The sequence below is a fragment of the Narcine bancroftii genome, chromosome 7 (assembly GCF_036971445.1).
Source record: "Narcine bancroftii isolate sNarBan1 chromosome 7, sNarBan1.hap1, whole genome shotgun sequence".
NCBI lineage: Eukaryota > Metazoa > Chordata > Chondrichthyes > Torpediniformes > Narcinidae > Narcine > Narcine bancroftii.
The window spans coordinates 143,756,113-143,777,348 of NC_091475.1; the positions used below are offsets into that span (position 1 = coordinate 143,756,113).

At 40.2% G+C, this 21,236-nt stretch overlaps 1 long non-coding RNA gene across 2 annotated transcripts in view; it reads right to left on the reverse strand.

Annotated features, from left to right (window-relative positions):
• LOC138739946 (uncharacterized) overlaps positions 1–19,213 on the reverse strand; it is an 81,377-nt gene extending 62,164 nt beyond the window's left edge. Inside the window, exons 1-3 of one of the 2 annotated variants that reach the window (XR_011342596.1) lie at positions 19,064–19,213; positions 17,508–17,766; positions 12,568–12,683 (exon numbers count right to left, since the gene is read on the reverse strand). This is a non-coding gene — a long non-coding RNA (uncharacterized lncRNA). Of the gene's footprint in view, positions 1–12,567; positions 12,684–17,507; positions 17,767–19,063 lie in introns of those variants that run through there. The other variant, XR_011342597.1, reaches the window with a different exon arrangement.
• Between the last annotated feature and the right edge of the window lie 2,023 nt (positions 19,214–21,236).

A 21,236-nucleotide genomic window follows, 5' to 3' on the forward strand; every position in this document is an offset into this window, starting at 1 on the left:
TTCAGAAGCAAGGTATTCATGGTAAAGTAGTGATATGGATTTGACAATAGGTGGACATGAGAAATTAGAGAGTAATGATTGATGATTTCTTCTCAGATTGGAGGCCTGTGACTGGTCTGCAGACTAGTGGTGTGCCTCAGGGACCAGTGCTGAGACCACTGTTGTTTGTCATCTATATCAATGATCTGGATGATAATGCATAAATTGGATCAGAAAGTTTGTAGATGACAGATGTTTGGAGGCATTGTGGAGAGCGAAGAAGCTTTTCTCAGCTTGCAGAGGGATCTGGACCAGTTGGAAAAATGGCTGATAGAATTTAATGCAAACAAATATGAGGAGTTGGATTTTGGAAGGACAAAACTAAAAAGGACATACATGGTAAATGGTGAGACACTGATGAGTGCAGTGGAATAGAGTGATCAGGGAACACAGATACATCATTTCCTGAAAGTGGCATCACAGGTGGGTAGTAGGCTTGTAAATTGAGCTTTTGACACATTTGCCTTCATAAATCAAAATATTGAGTATAGGAGATGCGATATTATGTTTAAGTTCTATAAGATATTGGTGAGGCCAAATTTGGAGTATGGTGTGCCGTTTTGGTCACCTAATTACAGGAAAGATATCAGTAAGATAGAAAGAGTGCAGAGAAGATTTACTAGGATGCTGCCCTGACCTCAGAAACTGAGTTGCAGGGAAAGGTTAAACAGGTTAGGACTTAATTCCCTGCATTATAGAAGGATGAGGGGAGTATGATAAAGGTATTTAAAATTATGAGGGGGGTAGACAGAGTAAATGTACTTTTTTTTGCCACTGAGGGTAGGTGAGATACAGACCAGGGGACATGGTTAAAGGTAAAAGGGGAAAAGTTTAGGGGACACGAGTTGGAACTTCTTTACACAAAGAATGGTGGGAGTGTGGAACAAGATTCCAGCTGAAGTGGTGAATGCAGCTTAATTTTAACATTTAAGAGGAATTTGAACAGATACATGGATGGGAGAGGTATGGAGGACTATGGACTGGGTCCAGTCAGTGGAACAAGGCAGAAAAAAAATGGTTTGGGACAGACTAGAAGGGTCAAAAAGGCCTGTTTCTGTGCTGTAATGTTTAATGTTTCTATGGTTCTATTAGGTATAGAAGTCAAGAGCCGCACCTATAGGCTCATGACAGGTTCTCTCCAATGGCCATCACAATTTTGAACCTCCCTTTGTTACCTTAATCATGAACTGTACTGACCCCACAAAGGAATTATATGCACCATTGTAATGGCACTATTTTTTCTTGTGCTATTTTATCTATGTTTATTTATTGCCTATCTACCTTTTGTAATGTCTCTTTTTAGTTTAATTTAATTTTGTAGTTTATTTATTAAGTACCAGTTTGGCTGCAACAAGTAAGAATTTTGCCAAATGTGTACGTTGTACTATGCATATGACAATTTATTCATTATTGTTTTGATTGCAGCATTTGCATTCTCTTTTGTGTCTCCATTTCAATCTTTGATGGCGTGGTACTTTTGCATAAATAACTAATGGCAGTGTAAGATTGTTTAAATTGTCCCAAGACAAAGATAGATATCCTGTGAGCTCATTGATTATTCATGCTGGGAAGTTTTCATGTGTGAACAATCGGTCAGGATGTGAAAGTGATGGGGTCAGGTGCTCACTAAACTCACACATGAATTTTGGAACTTGGTCAAGGCAGTTAAATGTAACTTTATGCTTGTGGAACCATTCCTCAGCTTGCTAATAAAAAATACTCTACCAAAACCAATTTCAATTAGTAACCACGGAAATGGCAGCAAGGATAAACTTTCACCCAGTCTGATGTGACTGGATTCAACCCATTATAACAACACCTCATCTGTTTTCTTCTTGCAGAAAACTCAGGAATGTGAATTTTATTCATTTATAATTATTTTCCAACTGAAAACATATGTAAACCTCCCTGGGTTCTTCAAACCTGTTTTGGCACTTCAGCCGGTGAGAATAATCATGATGGAAAAAAAATCTGTTTAGTCACAGATTCTAAAACATGTGGTAGTTTGTCATTTCCTACAGTTAGATTGATGAAACCAACCCAAGCTCATCTCATTAAAATGAAGGGGACAAACAGAACAACAGAAAGAAAAATATTTCAATCTGAGTCTTGCAATGAAAGCGCCAACCTTTCTTTCACCCAATGTCATTCATTGTGTGTGGAAGTGTATGTGAAGATCCAGAGACAAACAGAAATGCATCATTTGCAAAAAACTAAGTCAAAACAGTTAACCACTCATGAACTAAATCCACAATCTAGAATATGGGCTGCATCCTGATGGCTGAGAATAATTGTAGCTCCGTAGATGGATGAATTTTTAATGTGTTCACATGCCATCCGTGATGCTGTTTCTTTTCCCCCAATATATATGTTAAACAATTGCAGATAAACACAATGTACAAGTTAAAACCAAAAAAAAATGAATAAAATCAAATCAGAATAGGATTGAAAAATACTCATTATTTTAGGTCGCATCTGTGGAGAGAGAAAAACAGTGAACATTTTGATTAAGTAATCGAAGCTATCGAGGCAGGCCCATCAGGAGTTTTGCATGTTGTCATTCTACTATAATTTGTCTTGCTTGTGCTACATTTCAATTGAGAAATCTAGTTTATTTTTTTTGACCAGGTCATATTGATTGTAAAGCAAAAAGCAGAACATCCACAGTTGGTAGGTTAATTGGGAGTTATTGGGTAGCAGGGGTTTCATAGGCCAGAAGGCCCTTCTGTCATGTTGTATGATTAGATTTAAAAAATTCCACAATATCCTGAAGACCATATCCCCAATAAGCAGGTGCTGACAATAAAATGATTATTTACCCAATTTGAGAATTCGAATCAATAAGAAATTTGGGCTATCAGCCAAGCTGATGATTGCTCCCAGGAATTGTGCATAAGCTGATCAAAAACTCCATGAAAACATTCAGGAAGAATATCTTAATGTAAGTAATTCGGTAAGTAATTTTATGATTAAAGTGGCAAGATATAAAGTACTTACTCTACTTGAGGATATATGGTTGGTATAGCAGTTAGTCCAATGCCAGTACAATGCCACTGATTAGGACTGGGCCTCGAATCCTGCACTGCCTGTAAGGATTTTGTACGTTCTCCCCATGTCTTTATAGGTTTTCCCCAGGAGGTCAGGTTTCCTCCTACCATTCAAAACATACCAGGGCTGTGAGTTAATTGGGTGTAATTGGCCAGCACTGGCTTGAGGACTAAAAAGGCCTGTTATTGTGCGCTATGTCTAATTTTGTTTAAATGAAAGAAGTAAAGCAACAATTAGGTAGAAAGGTGCTGCGAGCATAAAGTTGTTCATCCTCCATTTGTGTAACTGCTTGAATGCTTCCTTGACACTCACTAACATACAGTGGAAATAGAGCTATAACAGAAATGAAACAGTCTGTCACAGGGCGAGGCAGATAAATTGAATTATTTTTGTCTCTGGTTGAAAATCCACAAAGTGCCTAATTCAGAGAATTATTTTAAAATAAATTTAAAAGTTTGTTCTGCAATAACACTGGAAATTGTGTGCAAATTTCAAGCACAAGAATGATGAGATAGCTCTATGATAATGTATCTGTTTTGTGTGTAACACATATAAATTAATACCAATTGAATAAATTAAAAATATCAATTTTAGTGTATTTTTCATTTCAAAACTTACCCAGTTCTACTCATTCCTTATTTAAACATCTCTTATGACAATAAAGTAGCAGAATAGTCTGAGTTTGATCTCTGTTTGGACCCATTCTGCAATGAAAGTTATAATACCCAATGTTTAACAGAAAAATTCAAGAAACATTTATTTAAAACAAGCAAGTTTTATATTAGTGTGAGTAGTTCTCATATTAATTTCATATTAAATTGTTATTGAGATATTTCCAGTGAACCTTGGTTTCGAGTGTCATTTATGTACAATTTCAATAGCCATCCCAAATGGGCAGTAATTATTTAATCTTTAGCAACTACTAAATAAATTTCAATTAAAACAATCAAAATGAAATCAGTGATAAGCAAACAATAACACAAAATGTAGATACATTTTACAAAGTCGCTTTATTTTATTTCTCTGATGGGTCTGCCAATTTAACTTATTAATAGCATTCCATGAAGTACCTTTGAAATAGAATGAATGCTACAGGTTTGAAGGAAATGAATTAACCCCATGTCTTTGAAGCAGATGGATTATTTTATATATGTCAAACGCAAGCTTCAGCTGATTAAAGGCAAATCTTTGTTCAAAACATCTTTTCGCACATATTGTTGCAAATCTTCAAGAACAATTAATTTATGCAAGCTATCTGACAGATACATCCTCATATACATCTGTCACCTTGGAAAAGCAATAACATTTAAATTTAACAAGTGAGGTTTTAAATTGCTTTTGCCAATATTAACAGCATATCTTACAGTCATTGCAAATCTGCACTATTTTAAAATTCACATATTGACTTTTGGCGTCATTAGATAGATCAACATTTAATGCTATTTTCTAATTGCTCTTTGAAAAGAGTGAATTTATTGCCCTTGTGGAATTTGTGCAGTGTTAATGCTTCCATTGACACATTTGACATTGTTTCTATATCCACTCATATTCATAGAACCAATTATTTAACCCAGTTAACCCAGTGATATAATTTGAGACAACTTTTTATCATTGGGAGGTTTACAGATCAGTGAGAATAATAATTTTAACTTGTTTCACAAAAGTAGTGCATGCAGGGAGACACTGCACAATCCCTGTGTCAATGCATTTTCAGGACCTTATGGCTTAAATCAGTTGATAAAAGATGCAGGAATTTGTGATGCTACAGTGGCATAAGATCATTGCAGCAAGATAAAATCTCAGCTCTCAATCCTGCAATTTTTTAAAACTATTTTATTTTCAATTTTTCCACCTATTTTATGAAGTTACAAACTTCAACTGAAAATTAATTTGATCTTTGAAGACTCAGGCATTTGAACAAACAATTAATACTCACCGGCAATCTTATGTCCTCAACATTTACGTTAATGTTTCACAATGGATCATGCAGAATATTATGATCAAATGATTTAAAAAAAATAAAACAGTTGGCAATTCATATCTCTAATATTCTCTTTATGACCATTATATTATCATGGACTAGAAATTCATTTGAGCTTTAGCCCCCCAAAAAATAATGAGAAGATTTTCAGGTTAACAAATTTTACACACATTTCAACAGCAGATAATTCTAGTCTTCAATAGGGTGTTTTTATTACAAAATGTCAAGTGTCCTCATATTTGTTTTTGCCCTACTGGGCAATCAAATGGCCTGGATGATAATAAAGCATCACATTCAAAGGCTCAGGAGAAGAAAAATATGCCCTTATGAAGGCTGAAACTAAAGATCATTTGAAGTATTAGGTGTTTTTCTCCTTTGTGGGAAGGGTGCGATGCTATGCCCTCCGAGTCAGCTTCAAGCAGAATGTTCCAAACTGAAATGCCAGTCACCATATATTCCAATGGCTGCAATTAAGTGCTCCCTAAAATTCATTGGCTGGCAAAAAGTGTTTGAAGAAATCCTGCAAGCAGAAGTTGCTCAAACAAAAATGAGAACATAAAAAGGGAGATGGTTCTAAGCTCCTCCTCCTGACATCACTGGAAAGTAGCTCTTTGAAATTTGCACCACAAACAAGCAGTGCTGTTCCATTGGTTATGGTTGCAGGAGGGGCAGGATACTTGTAGCATGGCAGAGGAACCTGCCCAGATGTCTGAAGAGCAGTGCGCACAGAAGGATGACACCACCAAAATGAATGAAACAGCCAAAGTTTTCCCAAATGAAAATAAGTTGTAGTACAAACATTCACAGACTAGAAATTAAATTATATATCCACAAAGGAATTGCATCTGATTATTACTTCAAAATATTTGAAAATAGAAGGGCAAGAGGAAATAGACCAAAGTATATTGAGAAAAAAATAGACTTGAGTAATGGTTATTTTGATAGCTATTTCTCATCCATGACATTTCTTATTTACTTATGAAATTGAGGTGATGATTCATACACATCAGAGTATTGAATAAAACTTTTTTTTCTGTCTGAAAACTTACAAGGGGAAGATGAGGAGAAATAAAGCACTGTAAAGTATAGATTCGATCAGCATCACACATGTTAGTGGAGTAATTGGATGGTTGTTTTTACTGCCTGTTTTTTTTTTCTCATCAAGAAATTATCTATGAAAGCTGCATTATTGATGCACAAGAAAATAAGAATTTGTGTTCCAGACCATATTGATACAACATCTGATTTGGAACACAGGTGAAATTGGGAGGAAAAATTACATTTCACTGTTTCTTTCTGAAACAAGATCAAACACTGGTGCAAAGCCAACAACGTGTATCTGAAGGTCAATAAAGCAAAAAAACATGCATGTCAACCTCAGGAGGATCAAGGGGGACCACTGACCATTCGCATTTCCACCGTTAAGGTCGTCAAGAGTATGAAGTTTCTTAGAGTGCACTTGGTCCCTTTAGACCTGCTCCATAGCCAACAAAGCCCAATGGTGCCTCTACTTCCTGTGAAGGCTGAGGAAAGTTCATCTCCCACCCTCCATCCTCACTACATTCTATAGAGCATGTATTGAGAGCATCCTGTGCAACTGCATCATCGCCTGGTTTGGAAGTTGTACCTCCTCGGACCATAAGACCTTGCAGAGGATAGTGAGGTCAGCGGAAAAGATCATTGGGGGCTCTCTTCCTACCATGAAGGACATCTACAACACTCGATGCAGGCGAAAGGACTCCACACACCCCTCACTGTTCTACTCTGGCATCTGATAGGAGGTACTGTAGCACCCAGGCCCTTGTATCCAGATTGGGAAACAGTTTTTTTTTTCCCCCCAAGCCATCAGGCTCCTGAATGCCCAGAACATATAGGGATAATGTATTGTGGACTTTCACTGTATATCTTAATATTTTAATATTTCAATGTGTTTAACTTCTATTCTAATTTCTATTTTGTAAACATGCTCCATGGTCCTGGAGAAACACTATCTCATCTTCTGTGTAAGCATAGTATGAACGATAAATAAAGGTTACTTGACTTGATTTGACACACTTTTTTGCAGAGCTGCAGGAAAGAAAAAAAATTCCATGATTCAGGGTGAATTGTTGAGCAAAACCTCCTGCCTATATATGCCATATGTTATCTGCGGGGCCATTACCAAAGGCTCTGCCAATATATCCAGGAGTGCCTTTGTCAGAGGACACCGATTATTGATAATATTAAGCTGACAAAGTGATCCCCACATGCAGTAGTTGCTGGAGTTAAGAAAGATTAACCATTGGAATATAATATGCCCAAAACAGTGAGAAATCCCTGATGAATTACTTAGTAATTCCTTTCCCTCAATGAGCTGTTGAAAATATCTGTAAGCAATGACATGAGGCTTCAGGATTCTGCAGGATACAAGAGGTTGTCCACCAGCCTTACATTAATGACCTTATCCCTAAGCTTTATGGAGGGATAAATAGCAGGATCAAATCATTAAAAAAAACCCTTATTTGCCAGCAGATGGTAAGAGATAACATACATTTAGAAATGGCATTGATATCCTGAGCAGAACATCTCTCGATATGTCTGCCTGAGTAAAGGACTGATTTTTAAAGATAAACAACTGACAACTGGTTTTAATTAATACATTATGATTCACAGAATCAACAGCACAGCCTGGGCGCTGGAGTCGCAAGCACCTCTGAGCATTTGGCATCATCGAAGTCAACATAATATGATCCTGCCACCTAATGCACTCCCATCTCTGCATTTAGCTCCAAAGAATGAATAATTATTAGAATTTGGAAAAACAAAATATATTCTCATTAAGCAGACAGACAAGCAGAAATATAAATTCTATTAATGTTCAAACTTTACCTCAACTCTTGCTGTTTGACGCATTTTGCAGAGAAATTATAAATGGAAGCTTGAGATCAGATGTCATGCTTGTTTTTGAGCTGCAGCATTCAATTTCATTCACCCACACAAAAATCAGACAAAATCCTATGCCACAGATACAGATTGCCACCCACATAACTATAACGATCTAATCTTATCCATAAAGCAAAATTTGCTTGTAAGACCTGTTCTTGTGGGCAATTTATGGGTCAGTTGTTTGTGTTCACCACTTATGTACCTGTTTTTAAACCATGTCCCAGACTATTCAAATTTCAATACTGTCCTTTTAATTGGTTCCTCTAATTTCTCCAGCACACAGGCTGTTTGCAGCCACCAGGCAACAATCTATTATATATATCTATAGATTATAGATATATATATATATATATATATATATATATATATATCTATAGATTATATATATATATATATATATATATATATATATCTATAGATATATATATAATTATATATATCAATAGATATATAGATATATCTATATCTATATAGATATATAGATATATCTATATCTATATAGATAGATATAGATATAGATATAGATATATAGATATATATACATAAAGTAGAGAACTGTTGTCCTATATTGCTCTAAGTGATGATATGCAAATCAAAGTTCCCTAGTCAATTTTTAATTAAGTCGCATCTGCTGAGGCTGAAGCAAAGAAGAAACTCCATGGGATAAACATCATCTGAGTGGCAAAAGGAAATGTCAACATTACAGTTTGACACCCTGCATCAGGAATAAGTGTGGAGAGGGTAGGTAGGGATGGGCCAGCAGTGAATGACGAAGGAAGCGAAAAGGATTATGGACAGGTAAAGCCAGGAGATGATAGGTAGAGTCAAAAGACAGGCAAGTGATAAGAGGAAAAAGGCTGAGAGATAGAGATGGGAGGGAGGGAGGGAGGGAGGGAGGGAGGGAGGGAGGGAGGGAGGGAGGGAGGGAGGGAGGGAGGGAGAGAGAGAGAGAGAGAGAGAGAGAGAGAGAGAGAGAATAAATTTCCTCATGGTTCCTGCTATCACCTTCCTTACTCAGTATTTGTGTCTTGTTCTCTCATTTCTTGCTCACTTTTCTTCCCTAACTTGGCTACATTCTTGACATAAGACCAAACCAGTTCCCATCCACCACAACCCTCCTTCCCCAACTCCTCAACGAGTTCCTTGCATGTCATAATGCTGAACTGTTCTTCTGTCACCTCCATCTCCATGCCTATTTCCACAGCTACAATTCTCCACCCCCCACTACAGATCCTTTCTCCCGCTTTAAACTTTCTTCATCCTTCTGGACATCTTGTTCCGGCTTCTGCCTGCTTTAGATCATCTCATTTCCAACTGCCATTGTGACATCAATCGTATCGACTTTACTACTTCCCTCGTTCATTCCAGTCTCATCCCCTCAAAATGCATGGCCCTCCACTCTCTCCACACCAATCTGAACCTCCCCATCAAACCTGTAGACAAAGATTGTGCTGTTGTTGTCTAGAGCACTGACCTCTATCTGGCTGAAGCAAGATGACAAATTTCAGACACTTTCTTTTATCTTCTGCCCCATTAAATTGGTCTCCACTTACCTTAACTCTGTTTTGTACCCATGGTCCACTGCCTCCCCACTTACATTCAGTACACCACACACCCTCTATCATTTTAACAACTTCCTGTTCCCTGAACTCGATTACCTTATATTTACCAAAGACATCCAATACCTATAACCTCCATCCTTCATACTGAAGGCCTTAAAGCCCTTTGTTTATTCTTGGATAATAGACGCAACCAGTCCCCCTCCACCACCACCTTCTTCCGGCTGGCAGAGATTGTCCTGGCCATCAATAATTATACCTTTGACTCCTCCGACTTTCTCCAAGTCAAAGGGGTAGTCATAGGTACCCAAATGGGTCCTAGCTGTGCCTGGCTTTTTTGTTGGCAACTTGTAGCAATGCATTGCTACAAAACTACAAAGTCAAGGCCCCTCTCCTCTTCCTCCATGCTACATCAATGACTACTTTAGTGCTGCCTCATGGACCCATGATGAGCTCATTGACTATCTGTTGCCAACTTCCACCCCAACCTCAAATTCACCTACTTCATCTCTAGAAACACTCTTTGTTTCCTTGATCTCTCTGTCTCCATCTCAGGAAACAAACTCTCGACTAACATCTTCTACAAGTCTACCAACTCCCACAGCCATCACGACTATACCTCTTCCCACCCTGTCCCCCTCTGTCCTCTGACACATCTGCAGCCAGGACAAGTACATCCATGCCAGATCATCAGAGATGTCCTCCTTTTTCAAACCATATAACCATATAGCAATTACAGTATGGAAACGGGCCATATCGGCCCTTCTAGTCTGCACCAAATTAAGTCAACTCCACTAGTACCACCTTCCTGTTCCCTGCCCATAACCCTCCAACCCCTGCACATCCACATACTCATCCAACCTCCTTGTAAATGACAAAATTGACCCTGATGCAACCTGGTAATTCCTGTCAGCCACCACTCTCTGAGTGAAGAAGCTTCCTCTTATGTTACTTCTAAAGTTTTGCCACCTAACCCTTAATTTCTGACCCCTCATTCCAATCTCTCCTACCCTCAAGGGGAAGACCCTATTCACATCTACTCTATCTATTACACTCATAATTTTCTATATCTCTATCAAATCCCTCCTCAACCTTTTATGCTCCAATGAATAAAGACCCAGTCTACTAAATCTTTCTCTGTATTCTAAATACTGTAATCCAGACAACATTTTAGTATATCTTCTCTGCACCCTCTCTACCTTATTGATATTCTTCCTATAATTTGGAGACCAGAAATGTACACAATATTCCAAACTTGGCCTCACCAATGCCTTGAACAGTCTCACTTCCCAGATCCTATATTCTCTGCTATGATTTATAAAGGCCAGCATACCAAAAACCTTCATCAACATTTTATCTACATGAGAATCCACTTTCAAAGAATGATGAAACATAATTCCAAGATTTCTTTGTTCCTTTGCATTCCTCAGTGCCCTCCCCTTCACCACACATGTCCTATTTTGATTATTCTTCCCAAAATGAAGCACTTCACTTATCTACATTAAACTCCATCTGCCACTTTTCAGCCCACTCTTCTAAGCAGTCCAAATCCTACTGGAGACCCCGAAAACCATCCTCACTATCCTCCTATTTTTGTATCATCTGCATATTTACTCACCCAATTTACCACTCCATCATCTAAATCATTAATGTAAATGACAAACAAGGGACCCAACACTGATCCCTAAGGCACACTGCTAGTCACTGGCCTCCATCCTGACAGACAGTTGTCCACCATGACTCTCTGGTGCCTATCTTCCTCTATCGCCTTCACATGCATATCCTTCATTACCTGCACACCTGCCCTGGCCACCTCCGCCCCCACACACAACAAGGACAGGATTCCTTTTGTCCTTTCCTAACACCTCACCAGCCTTTGCATTCAACACATCCTCCTCTGCCATTTCTACCACCTAGTACATGATCCCACCACTAGAACAGTTTGAAAAAAAATTCAAAACCACTGTTTTAATCCTACCTAATTGACTCGTTATGTTCAGGGTTTCATAACTCAAAAGGAAATGGGCCGATAACAATTTTTTTCAAGCAAAATATTTCAGTAATAATTGGGTCTAGAGCAGTGGTCATCAACCTTCCCTTCCCTCTCACATACCACCTTAAGCAATCCCTTACTAATCACAAAGCACTTATGGCATAGGGATTCCTTGAGGCAGAATGTGAGTTTAAGGGTGGGGAGTTTGAAAGCCACTGGACTAGCCAAAGACTGAGAGAACACTTTGTTGAGAACCTCACCTCTGTCCACTGCAATAGCATGGATCTCCCAATGGCACCCATTTCAAATTCCCATTTCATTCCCTTGCCAAGCTGAAGTGGGCTGCAGGCAGGCATCAAAGGCTTCACCATGGTAGGCTGCAGCTTCCAGGGAATGGACCACATCGATGACCCTTGTGAGGGAAACATTGCTTTCTTCCAGCAGTCTTGGTTGGGTCACTCTCGATCGCAGGCCATGCACACACGCATCCCAGATGAGTCATTCTACTTCCCTAGTGGTCACCCCTGTCTCTGCCATGCACAGGCACGCTAGCTCATGCAGTGCTCCAAGATAAACCTCTATTGTCTCACCTGGCATTTGTAGTCTGGAGCTAAGTGGTACCTGGAGTAGAGTACTGCTTGGGACTGGTAGATGATTTCCAGAATGGCCATCGCTGGTTCATACTCAGAAAAGTCACGGATCACCTGGAACATGAACAGGCCCAGTTTCATGTGAAGTACCATGAGTTTCTTCTGGTCAGATCTGATATCTTCAGCCTGAGTGTGGATGATTGCGCTGATGGCATGCTTCCAGATCTTGAAGTGTGCTGGAGCTTCTGTTTTGGAGATTGATATCCAGATTTTTTATGCTGAGAAACTCCTCCATGGTTCTTTAAAATTAAGCTAATTAAATTATGGTGCACTGCAGTGCAAACAAACAGGCACAAACAATGAAAGGCTGTACCACAGGCTTTAATTAGCTTAAAACTTGCACACCAGGTTCTGTATCCTTTCTGGGTCCATGTGCTCTGACCCTGCCCAGGGGCTGGTGTGAGCTTTTCTTTGGGGGTGGTGATTGGCATGGAGTAGGTGGAGCCAGTCTCCCAGATTCCTTCCCTTTAGGTACAATGGGTTGCTCCCTGAAATGCAGGAGTGCGGATAAGCGCAGGCAGTCATCAACAGTCCAGTGGTTGTATCACCACACCTCTGCCTTATGTTTTTACTACATTCAATACAATACATTTGTAGACTTTTGTGGTTCACTCGACCTGTCCCTTTTTCTGTCTTCATTTGGTTCCACCTATCACATATATGCCTCAGTCCCCACCTTCATATCTCCAGCCTTCTTCTTGAGGGGTATCTGTCAGTTACTGTTCACACTATTCATCTACCTAACACCTACAGTGACATTCTTTCCTCTTTCCCATTTATACTAGCAATCTTTCTTCAGCATCCACAATCCTGATGCTGGCTATCTACTCAAAGCATTAACAATTATTTTACTCTTATTTTGATGCTGCTTGACCCAATGAATTGCTCCAGCAGTTTGCTTTTTGCTCAAGGTTCCAGTATCTACATTATCTTGTTTCTCCACATTTACCAGGTTCTCTGAGAGGTTCTCACACATCATGGTGATCTCTGAATAGTTCAATGATTATGAGTTAGTTTTGTCATACTAGTTGGTTCAAGTTGAGAATGCATGACCATGAGAGACATGGTAGACATAGGAGCGATTGAAAATGATGCTGAAGAAGTGTGTGGATGGTAACAAAGAGATGGAAGGGGAACTAAATGAGTATTTTGGATCAGTCTTCACTGAGGAAGACAATAGTTAGAGGTCTCAGGGAATAGAATTATGTACAGTTAAGATTACTAGAGAGATAGTTCAGAAGGTGTCGATGTTGGGTTGCTTCTTTTTATAATGTATATTGATTACTTAGATTATGGATTGAATGGTTTTGTAACTAAGTTTCCATATGACACCAAGACAGGTGGTGGAGTAGGAAATGCTGAAGAAACCAAAAGGTTGCAGAGACTTGGACAGCTTAAGAGAGTGGGAAAAGAAATGGCAGATGAGATACAATGTTGAGAAATGTGGAGTTGTAAACCTTCAAAGAAGAAATAAGCAGGCAGATTATTATTTGGATGGGGATCAAATTCAAAATTCAGAAGTGCAAAGGGACTTGGAGGTCCTCATACAGAATAACCTGAAGGTAAATTATCAGGTTGGATCAGCAGTAAAGTGAACGAATGCTATGTTGGCATTCATTTCAAGATGAATAGTGCATAAGAGTGAAGAGATGTTGATGAATCTCTATGGGTCACAGGTGAGACCTCATTTGGAATATTATGTGGAGTTATGAGTCCTTTATCTTACAAAGGATGTAATGATGTTGGATAGAGACAAGAAAAGATTTACCACGATGATTCTTGGAATGCAAGGGCTAACGTATGAGGAATTATTATTCGCTCTTGGATTATATTCATTGGAGCATAGAAGAATTAGAGGGGATGTTATATAAACACTTTGAATGTTGAAAGGATTGGACAGAGTAAATGTGAATAAAATGTTTCTCTTGGTGGATGAGTCCAGAGCAAGAGGGCACTATCTTAGAATTAGAAGGTACCCATTTCAAACAGAGATGAGAATAAATTTCTTTAGCCAGAGGGTTGTAGATTTATGGAATTTGTTGCAACGTACAACTGTGGAGACTCAATCATTGGGGGAGTTTGATAGGTATCTAATTAGTCAGAGTATCAAAGGATATAGGGAAAAGGCCAGAATTTGGAACTAGATGTGAAAATGGTTTAGCCCAGGTTGAAGTTACGGAGCAGACTCGATGGGGAGAATGGCCTACTTCTGTTCTTTTATCTTGTGATCACAACCCTCATTACAAATAACTAGAAAAGAAAAATTTCAGGATTTTTGGTCTGTAATGTTAACTGTCTTCATTGGTGAGTGTCGGTGGGAGTATGGAGGCAGGTTTGCAATCGCTAGGATAACAATTTTGTCCTCAGTATCAACCCTCTGGCTCCTTGACTTCCTAGCCTATAGCCTGTAATCAGTGAGTGTTGACAAGAAAATCTTTTTGATAATACCAGTGCATCTCAAGGCTGCAATTTCAGATTCTCACTATTCTCATTAAATATTTATGACCATGAGGTTAAATACCTCTCTAACTCCTCTTCACAAATGACACAATTATAGGTCAAATCACAGGAAGACTGGTGGCATGATGTTAAGACATCAAAAAATAGGAGCAGGGGTTGACCTATCAAATCTGCTCCGCCATTCAATAAGATCATGGCTGATCTGACCATGGTTATATCGAGGCGGGATCATTGGTTACATTTAAGGAAAGACTAGATAGTTACATGGATAGGAGAGGACTGGAGGGGTATGGACTGAGTACTGGTCAGTGGGACTAGGAGGGTGGGGATTTGTTACGGCATGGACTAGTAGGGCCGAACTGGCCTGTTCTGTGCTGTAAGTGGTTATATGGTTATAACTTACCTCCACCTTCCTGCCTTAATTCACTGATTATCCTAAAATCTATCTAACCATATTTTAAATATATATCTACTGCATCCTTGGGAGAGAATTCCATAGATTCACTACATTCTGGGAAGAACAATTCCTTCTCACCTTCATCTACATGTGCATTCCCATATCTTGAAGCTAATCTCACTTACCAGTGGAAACAACATTCCAGCCTCTATCTTATCAATCCATTTCATCATGTTATATATTTCTGTAAGCTCCCCTCTTATTCTTCTAAGTTCCAGCCAGTACAGTCCCAGGCAAATCAATCTTTCGTCATAGGCTAACTGTCATTTCTGGAATCAAGCAGGTGAACCTCCTCTGCAATGCCTCTAAAATCAGAATATCCTTTCTCGAGTAAGGAGACCAAAAATGGATACAGCACTCCAGGTGCGGCCTCACCATTAACTTGTATGGTTGGAGCAGATCCTCCCTGCTCTTAAATTCAATCCCTTGAACAATGAAGGCCAACATTGCATTTGCTTTTTTGTTACCTGCTGTACCTGCAAACCAACCTTTTACAATTCACACACAAACATTCCTAGTTCCCTCTGCACAAAAACATGCTGCAATCTTTCACCATTTAAATAGTAAGCTGATCTACTATTTTGTTTCCAAAGTGGAAGACATCATATTTACCAGCTTGGTCCTCCATTTTCCAGATGCTTGTCCATTCATTAAACCTATCTATATCATTGCAGACTCGATATGTCCTTTACACAATTTGCTTTTCCACTCAATTTAGTGTCATGGGCAAATTTAGATATCCTGCACTTGTTCCTTCCTTTCAAACCATTAATATATACTGAATATAATGAATAGCTGCGGGCCCAATCTGATCCCTGCTGCAATCCACTTTCCACTGATTGTCAACCAGAAGAAAAAAAATATTATTCCATCTCCCTGCAATCTATTGATTAACCAATCTTCTATTCATGCTAATATATCACCCCCAACTCCGGACATCCTTCTCTTGTTGCTAAATATTTTGTCGCACCTTATCGAACGACTTCTGGAAATTCGAGTGTACAATATTGACCTGCTTTCTTCTATCCATTCTATGTGTAAGAGTATTGTAAAAGAGATTGACAGATCAATCAAGGTAATCCCATCTGAGCAAACTGAACAGAAATAGTTGTCTCAATGTTGTTGCTGTAACTATATGAGTGAAGCCAGAGATGAGGAGGAGGCAGAATTCATTTGATAAATCAGAGGAGATGATAGGGGTAATTCCTGATATTTGTTTGGTCCAACTCCCAACTAAATATTACACGATAGAATACGGAAATGCACAGTTATATTCCCTTGGAGAAAATCACATACAATTTAAAGAGGAAATATGACACATTCATTGGGGTATGGCAGCCTTATCTGCAGCATATTGGTACACAGATATAGTTACACCCCTCCTAAACAGAAGAAAGGTAAAAATCCATACTAAGAGTGAAATGTCTGAGATAAATGGAATGTCTGTGACTTGATAGATTTTTGGGATTATTTTATGTTTGTTTAATGTAAATAATCTTTTCTTTGTGATATTAGGGTATGGGAGGGAAGGGAGAGGGGTGAGCGGTGGAGGGAAAGGGTTCTGAATGTAATAATGTATATCATTGATGAGAAAAATTGCATTGCTGCTTGGATTTTGTGAGTCTTGGAAAATGAAAAAAAAAATATTCAAATAACATATCCAAAGAATAGAAGACCAAGAGGACAAGAAACCCAGAAAACTACTACTGCCCAGTGCTGATGTGGTGGTATTTTGCTGTTATCCCTTGACTGACAATCCATCTAGAAAGATTAATCACATACTGTAGTCATGTTACATGTTGTCGTATTGTTGTAAGTATGGTACCAGCTGTTTTTTTTTGGTGAAACTCATTTCAGCACTCTTTAGAAATCTGCAATTTTTGGAAAAATAGGACTTCATAGATGAAATTACATTGGTGGGCAAAGTCAATGTTATTTTTGACAAACTTGATGGAAAATTTTAGTTAAAATGGAGATTTGTTGAATGTCGATTAATGTTATGAACATAAATATTTTTTATGGATTTTTTGAAGTCACTTTTAAAATTGATGTTCCTAGATCAAAATTGTTAATTACAAACAAAATTGGCTGAGCCCCAGGAGACAAAGAGTAAGGTTTATAAACAGGCCCAAAACCAGCAGGAGAGGAGTAGAGGCCAGATGGAAGGATATATGCAGAAGCTATAACTACTCATGTTAAAACTTACAATTCTGATTTTCATTTTGTTAATCTAAAAGGTAGCAATGTATTGCATTAAATGAAGTGAATGGCATAATTATGAAAATACTGTACTACATTTACTAGTATAATAGTTGAGTTTTAGCAACCAATTTTTAAGGGTAAAATTTAGGGGGTCGATTATTACACGCATACTACATTTGCTCGCGGTAAGTACCTGAGTCTTTCAAGTGATGGGAGCTTGAATGGCAGGGACTGGGTGCAAAGTCCATCTTCAAGCATCGGGAGCTCCAGTGGGGGTGGGTGGAAGCTGAAGCGAGGATCTATGGTCGAAGCTTCAGGAGCTCCGGTGGGCAGACGGTCAGGGCTTCGGCTAAAGATGACGGTCAGGGCATCAAGATCTCCAGTGGGCAGGCAGCCAAGGTGATGATCCGTGGTCGGTCTGTCGGGAGCTCCAGTGGGCAGGCAGCCAAGGCCTAGGAGAGAGATAGTGGTCAGGGCATTCAGAGCTCCAGTAGGCAGGTGGCTGGGGCCAAGAATAGGGGGTTGACTTTTAAGAACTGTTGACTATTACATGTGTATATAGAGTGTGATTTCAACAAGGACAATTGTTTGGCCACAAACCTGGAACTTAAAAAAGACTGGCGAGAATTTCTAAACTAGTGAAAGAAGGCCCAATCGGACATTAGGGTTTGTGTACTTAGATCATTGGTTCATTTAAAGAGTGGGTCAAGCTTGACAGAGAAAACATGGCATTCGGAAACAGGGATGGTGACAAGATTGATTCGAGCACAGAAATGTCAAAATATTCAGAGTGGTCACATAGTGAATGACATTATTACAGGAGCAATCTAACAAAGACGTGGCATAGCGAAGTTAGACGAAAGGGAAGAGGGCAGATTTAATTGAAAGAGGGAGATGGGACTTCAGTGAAAAAAGGGAGCTGGGTGGCAGTGTGTAGAATATAATTAACAATTATTTAGTACTCCCAAGAGATAAGTGACAAATTAATTGTAACATTCTATTCTCCTTAATTTGAAACATAATGAGACATCATCTAGTTCTTGAAAAAATTATAAGTTATTCATAGTCTGTTGTAAACTGAAGTGAATTCTTAATTACCAGTGCTGTAAAAGGAAGGATGCATTGCGAGATTGCCACAGAATCATTGCAATACTGATATTATGATGTCCAAACTCTGTAGGCTTCTCCTCAATACTTCCGTCCCCTCCTGAGCCTCATGTCACATTCATTATTCATGAGTTTCTGCTTTCATACTGTTTTTATGGTTAGCCTTGAAATTTGGAGAATCTAATTTATATCAAAAGACATTTTTTTTTACAATGAGCTTTGTTAATGGCCTTCTGAAAATCAACGAACAATATCACTGAGAAGGCTGACACCTCTTGTTTATGAATTTTACTCATTCCAACAATTAAATTTAATTTTTAAATTAAAAACCTGCGAGAGGTAGTGGACACAGCCCAGCATGTCACAGGCAAAAAGCTCCCTACCAGTGGGGACATCTACAGGGAATACTGCCGTTAGAGAGCAGCAGCAAACATCAAGGATCTACACCACCCAGCACACGCACTGTTCTTGCTCTTACCATCAGGAAAGAGGTATAGGTGTCACAAGATTTGAACCAGCAGGTTCAGGAACAGCTGCTACCACTCCACCATCACAGTCCCCAACAACAAACTCAATCAAGGATTTATTTAAGGACTTGTAGCACTGTTAAAGGCAGCGCCACTGAAATAAATCAGTAAGTACCGTTTATTCAAACCATGCGTGTTCCTTTTTAGGGGAGGCGACAGGCTGCTATCGACAAGTCAGCAGGATTCATCTTGCTGCATGTTGTGGGTTCTAAAAAAACATGAGAACCTGTTCGGTGTCACCACTGCTAAAGGCAGAGCTGCTGAAATAAATGCTGTCCACACCAAGAAACTAAACCATTAATTGCCATTTATTCAAACCACGATGTCATAAAGCTGCTGTGAGGTGAGGCCTGGCCGTTCCCCTGGCAATGCGCTCCTGCAGCCTGGAATTTCTGGGTGGTGGGGGGAAAGATCCTGTTCCCTGCCGTGCTGGCTGTTCGCTCTAGTGATTCAGCTTGTCATGTGTGGGGTTGACCCAGCCTGCTACACCATCCCCCCTCCACCTCACCCCCAGAATCAGAGTCTCTTTGGGTGAGGTTTGGGAGATTGTCTGGGGGGCAGTGCCCTGCACCACAGTGTAGGGGCAGGGAAAGGCTCTGAACAGTCCAAGTGGGCTTTCTTGAGGCGGTAGAATGTAAACATGTCATGCCTGCCTCCAATGTCTAGAGTATATACAACCCCCTCCCTTCTCAGTATCTTGAAAGGCTCTTCGTAAGGGCACAGCAGGGGGTACCTGGTTTGCCCAGTCTTACAAAGATAATGTCCGCGGCTTTTAGTCATTGTGGGACGTGGATGGATGGCGTCCCATGGGTGGTGGTAGGATGTGGACGTGGGTAGGCGGTGTTGTTCTTCAGCCACAGTAGAACTTCCAGGTTCAGTGGTGGTTCTGTGGAGCTGAATTGGACATTGCTTGGGATTGAGAGTGGTGTACCATAGACCATTTCCGCCGATGAGGTGGGGAGGCCGTCTTTAGATGCTGTGTGGATGCCTAGCAGGACCCATGGGAGTTCATTCATCCAGTTGGGCCCATGCATTCGTGATTTGAGGGCTACTTTTAGATGCTGGTGAACACGCTCTACCAGCCCATAGGATTGGGAGTAGTAGGCGGTTATTTGGTGTAGCTGGCTGCCGCAATATTTGCCCATGGTCACTCAGAGGGAAGAGGTAAACTGGGCTCCCCAGTATGGTTATATGGGAAGGGACACCAAAACAGGAGACCCACTGTAAGGTAAAGGCCCTTGCACAGGTCTCTGTGTCGCAGGCCTGCATGGGCACTGCCTCTGGCCAACGTGTAAAGCGGTCGACCACAGTGAAAAGGTACCTCATCCCCTGACTGATGCGAAGGGGCCCTGCAATGTCCACGTGCACATGGTCAAACCTGTCCATTGCAGGCGGGAAATATTGCACTGGGTCTTTAGTGTGTCAATGAACTTTGGCTCGCTGGCATTGTACACAGGTTTTTTCCCAAAGTGAAACTTCATGCAGAAGCCCATGCCATATGAACTTGTCCGAAATGAGACAGACTGATGAGAGAGCCCATTAAATTGATTGAATATCTGCCGTCTCCAGGTCACGGGCAGGATTGGCCTGGGGTGACATTTAGACATATTGCACTGGAGTGTTAGACCTCCTGGATCTGATGCAAACTCCTCATTTTGTAGGCTGGTGATGGCAATGCGATATGCCTTTGTGTCAGCATCTTCAGCCTGGTCCCTAGTGACCTGAGCTGTGTCGATGCCACCCATCATCTCAGAGATCATTGGCCTGGGCAGTGCATCAGCTACCACATTTGACTTCCCTGCTTCCATGGTGGATGTCCAATATATACCTAGAGATGTGTGAAAGGTGCCATTGTTGCCTCACTGACAATGGGTCCAAGACTTTGCCCAGTGCCTGCACCAGCAGCTTGTGGTCCGTATAGGCGGTGAACACTCAGCCTTCGAGGATGCACCGGAAATGGCGTATGGCCAGGTACATTGCTAGCAGTTCACAATCAAAAGTGCTGTACTTCAGCTCAGGTGATCGGAGGTGTTTGCTGAAGAAGGCGAGTGGCCACCACTGGTTATCCACCCACTGTTGCAGCACTGTGCTCACTACCCAGTCTGTTGTTAATGACAGGGGTAAGTCTGGATCCGGATGTGCCAGGATCGTGGCTTTGGAAAGTGCTCTTTTGGTCTGCTCGAATGTCTGGAGTTGGGATCCTTGTTATACCTGCCTTAACAAAGTTGAAGAGAGGCCGCATGGTGGCTGCTGCTCCCGGAAGGAAGCGATGATAGAAATTCACCATC